Genomic DNA, 5,691 nt, shown 5'->3' on the forward strand with positions numbered 1-5,691 from the left:
CATCAATAATTTGCATCATATTCTCAGTATTAAAATCTGTGATTTAATTACATACCACCATATCGGGAAACTGGGAGAACAAATGACAAAGAAACAATATGTTAATTACCTTGAGGAGAGGAGAGAGTTGATCACATGCCATCACAAATGTAACTTCTGATTGGCTTAAAACCTCTTTGTGGTGTGGCCAAACAGAAAGAGTAAAACTCCATGCCCTGAACAATCTAAGTTGAGTACTGGAATTCTCAAGAGTCACCCGTTTCCAGGAGTTCCTCAAAGTTTCTAAAAATGTAGAAGTTATACGCTTTCTTCTGCTGCCATATTGAGTCTCCTCCTGGTCATTCAGAATCAGAATCAGAATGAGCTTTATTGCCAAGTATGCTTACACATACAAGGAATTTGTCTTGGTGACAGGAGCTTCCAGTGTACAACCATACAAAAACAATACAAAAACAGCAGCAAGACATAGATAATAATAAAAAATAAAAACGAATTATACACATACGTACAGACACACACATACACATGGGTAGTGATTCCATCACCCATCAGGCATGCACAATCAATTTATTTCTAAATCGACTCTGAACTCCAGACCATCTGAACTCCAGACCATCGCCCAGCACAAACAAAGACTATCTACGACCCAAGCCAACAAACATCTATCCAACGCAATGCAACGCAAGAACAATCCTCCAGACTTTTGCTAAATATGTTTTTTTTTTTTTTTTTATTATATACTTTGGGTAACCCGATCTCAAATCGAGCAGTATTAAATTATGTTTTGACAGTTTGTTCAAGGCATAGTCTATAGACTCCATATAAGATCAAGATATGATAAATTTTCTCAGTAACAGATAATTTCCATTCATTTTCTGTTGAAGCTCATTCACTAACCTGTGCTTATGTTTGTCTACGTGTGTTAGTTTAGTTTTATGTTATAGATTACTCAATAAAGTCATGTTTGTATTCAAAGAGAAGTTGACTGTGGTACTGTATATATGATTTATAACTAAAACCTGTTGATCTTTGTTACCTATGCTTATACACAATGTTTTAATATAGTGGTGATATTATTTCCGATATTCCGAAATATTGCTCTAAGAATTAACAAGTAAGTTCACATCAACTCATCGTTGGCCGAATGGGTTGATCAGACATAAACAGTAATTGTTTTAATATTCCCCAAATTAATTATAATTCCCTTACTTACATTTGGCTTTTTTAAATTCAAGGACTGGAAAACCTTAAAAATAGCCATTTTTTACCAAGAGGTGCTTAAAAATTGCTTAAATTATAGAAAGCTGTTAATTGTGTTTCTGAAATCCATAAATAAATTACATTTATGTATTTCTTTTCCAAAAAACACGTATACAATCCATTTACAGAAAGACAAAACGTACCCCTGCTGCTAAAGCCAAACAACAGGGTAGGGGTTGCACCAGCTGTGCATAAGGTCTCACGTTCACAGTAAGGGCTTAGTAACTACTAGTTAGTTTGTAACTAAGTCAGTGCTTAAATTGGTTGCACCACCTGTTCTTAAGGCAAGACTTAACTAGTGGGTCGTAAGCCCTCTGTAAAGTGATGCGTAGTCGCATAATATGACGTTTACTTGTATTGATCCAATAAGCAGCTTTCAAATCTGTACACGGAAGTGTTAAAAAGCTGTGAACTTCAATTTGATCCTGTTATGGTTGATGTTGAAACCTTGTTTGCTCATGTAAATGTCAGCTGTTATAAATTATATCCCCACTGAAATATGATACTTAATAAAATAAGATTTCATTAATCTGGTATATTTAGCTTATGTATATAATATTTAAAACTGTATCTAAAATGAATAAGGGGCAATAAATAAATAAATACTAATACAACAGGCTGTAAAAATAGACATTTATTCATTTTAATATCTTATATATTTTGTATATGTTGAAACTTGACACCGTGCAGTGTACACAGGAAAGTGCACCGGTTTCATGCTGAGTAGTAATATTTTTACATAATGTTTTCTCCTGTAAATTTAAACGCGTGTTATGCAACATCAAAGGTGTCGAAAGGACTGAAGACTGTCACGTAAAACATGAGCTCATTGATGTCATTAAATATCAGTCTGCTTTTTTATTCCATCCATTACTCCTGGTCTGAGGCTTCCGTAAATATTTAGTTTATACGTAGTGTTACGTTCTACCTAAGTTTAATGGTGCAACGCTCAAATATTTAGTAGTGCGTAAATTGTGACTTATAGTGCCCATTTACGCCATATAGCTGGTGCAACCAGCCCCACATCCCCTCCCCCCGATTCTCGTGTTCACACACGGCTTGACTGAATCAATTCAGTGTCATGAATCATGGAGAATAAAAGATTTCTTTGAATATGTTTTTGCATACCTCTCTCTGTATGCTTCTTATTTAGAACCACTCACATAAAAAATTAATTTTTCAACACTGAATGATTTTCATGAATGTCAGTTCCGTTAAAGGATGTCAAACATACATTCTTCTGCTGGTGTGGACGAAACACCGTACTAACACACTCTAACAGTGTTTAGAGTAGTGCTATTCAGTTGCGTATGCAGCAAGAAAAATAAAGCACGACCAGAACTGAAAAACAAATTACTCTTATGAGCAAGTTCTTTTTAGAGAGTATGAATCCTTGCAACTATCAGTTTTAATTGAAATTACTCTCCAGAGTTAAAATTTCTCTAATGAGATTTAAAACATTCTGAGTTTTGAATCCGGATCAATGGAGGACGCCCCAGGTGACGAAATACATGTCAGGTGCCCCCTTGTGTAAAGAAAGCTTTTTGTCTTACAGAAAATGGGTTGCGACTGACAACATTTGGGTCATTAATAAAATTAAGTCTCTTAACTTTTCAGTCATGAAAAAGCTTTTAAATAGCAAAAAATAATAATAAATAAAAATAAAAACATTTAAAAGGTATCATTCAATAACCTAACCTTTACTGATATGAAATGGTATGTCTCTGTTTTGCAATTTTTTTAGAAAATACATTTGAATTTGTCAATCACCTGGAAAAGTCCTTGTCCCCAGTACAGCACTTCTGTGGCATTTAGTTATTTATGAGTTTATTTTTTAATATTTTTTAAGAAAAGCATGATTAGTGCAAAGCCTAACATGTGTGTGAAAAAAACCAAACAAAATGAGTAATTAATAATTTTAAAAGGATGTTTGTCCCTTCAATGTTATCAATGTTAAAACTTTTTAAAAATGTTTTAATATTTTTAAAATGTGAAAAGTTGTGGAAAAGAACTTTTAAAGGGATAGTTCACCCAAAAATGAAAATTCTCTCATCATTTTACTCACCCTCATGCCATCCCAGATGTGTATAAATTTCTTTCTTCAGCAGAACAAAACAAAGATTTTTAGAAGAATATCTCAGTTCTGCTGGTCCATACAATGCAAGTGAATGGTGATCAGACCTTTGTAGCTCTAAAAATCACATAAAGGAAAACTAAAAGTAATCCATAGTGATTTTTGGAGCTTCAAATATCTGATCATTCACTTTGTATGGACCTACAGAGCTGAGATATTTTTCTAAAGATCTTTGTTTGTGTTCTGCAGAAGAAAAAAGTAATACATATGTGGGATGGCATTCTCCCACCAGTCAACATCGGATTGTAAAAATAGGGATATTTTGTTTGGGGGGGTTACGTGGTTCATATGTGCGAGGAAATTTCTATTTATTTGATTATTTATCTTCTTTATGTATACGTTTGTGTTGGTTTATATTTTTTCATTTTTTTTAATTTACTTTATTTTAATTATTTGTTTATTTTTCCTTCACCTGTACTTCTTGTCTTTACGACTCAGTGATTGTATTCATACATTGTTGGATCTGTATAATTTTGTACAGCTTATTGAACATTTATATTGAACCTTCTGTTTTTTCAATAAAAAAAATCCATAGTTTGAATTTTATGTGTGGACTTTTCAGATGACCCCTTACCCACCATATGAAAAATTTCCAACTTATATCATTGTTAAATTATCGATCTGCAACAATTTCTCTGTGACGCCATCTGACCAGTTTATGGGACAAATCAAATCCCGTGCTGATTCGATACAGGACACATTATTTCATTTTTAAATACAGGATCAATCCTGTATTTTATGGGATGGGTGGCAACCCTACCTGGAGGTCTAATACATTCTCATGAGCAAAGTGTGGATTCGGAATATCGTGAGTTTATCAGGAGAAATTGTAAATCGGGAGTAGCCTACAGCGGGAGGAGGAGTGGAAAAATGGGAGAAACACGGTATAATCGGGAGTATTGGCAGCTGCACTTATTTCCGTCGTTGGTTTAAGTAGCAGAAGGTGGTAATAGACAAGAAATGCAGTTTTATTCCATCTTGTTGTAAACATTTCTTTAGTCACCTCGGCATTCCTTCATCTTGAACCACTGTAGTTGGAATAAACCCACCTTACACAGACATAGCACAGATGCGATTTAAAAAAACTAACACTTCTCTCTCTTGTAAAAAAAAAAAAAAAAAAAAAAAAAAAAATATATATATATATATATATATATATATATATATATATATATATATATTTTTTTTTTTTTTTTTTTAACCGCAACACCTGTGCAGTCTGAGGTATGCGCGTTAAACTCTTAAAGTGACAGTACCATTTTAGCGCTTGTCACACAAATGAATGTAAACTCTGTTATTTCTTGTAAATTGTACACATTATTTAAACACCTCAGATCAGCTCATAGTTTTTTTATGAGAAATTATAATGTGCATTTTGCGCAAACATTTTTCACAAAAAAAATATCTATCATAATTTGTCATGTAAGTATTATGATATCAAAATGAGATTATATCGAATCGTGAACCTCATGATGTATATCGAACCACATCTCGAGATAACCATATCATCCCATCCCTACATAAAGTATATGCAGTTGTCGTGCACAAGGGGTTTTCACAGATGTTATCCCAATGATGGTTTAAGTCTTGTTTTATATGTTAAATGTCTATATTGGGGCTTTTCCACTGCACGGTACGACTCGACTCGACTCTGCTCGCTTTTTGGGGGTTTTCCACTGTGGATAGTACCTGGTACTTTTTTTAGTTCCAAGCCAGCCGAGCCAATACTACATGTGACATCAAAACCCTGCAGATCACTAATTGGTCAGAGAAAATCGTCACTACCAGCGTCATTGCTATAAGCTAGATGGCAGGTTAGCTTACCCTTGTGCGTCGTCTTTGAGCTAACACAGTGATGTCCTCGTCTGCGCTTTGGTGTATGATTTCCCAAACTCTCCTGTTTTTTTAGCTGTATTTTGTCTTGCTGCCATCAACCTCTTTTGAAACAAAGTTTGTCATCTTGCTGTAAAAAACAGCCACATGCCGAGAATCAAGAACACCATTCTTTCGATATCCTCCATTGCTCCTTTGTTGTGTGTTTGTGTCGCGTTTAAGATGATGTCACGGCAGTAAAGGTGGCGCAACTATGATGATCAGCCTATAATCCCACCCAGAGCCTATACTTTACACCCAAGTAAAGCGAGCAGAGTCGAGTCGAGTCGAACCATAATGTGCAGTGGAAAAGTGCCATATAATGCAGTCGTTGTTCAATGTCTGCAGGTTCACTGAATTCACAAAGCAAAGATAGCTATGAAAAAGTATGCAAATTTGATATTAACAGTTTATTGATTGTTTGC

This window comes from Myxocyprinus asiaticus, chromosome 5 (genome assembly GCF_019703515.2).
Source record: "Myxocyprinus asiaticus isolate MX2 ecotype Aquarium Trade chromosome 5, UBuf_Myxa_2, whole genome shotgun sequence".
Lineage (NCBI taxonomy): Eukaryota > Metazoa > Chordata > Actinopteri > Cypriniformes > Catostomidae > Myxocyprinus > Myxocyprinus asiaticus.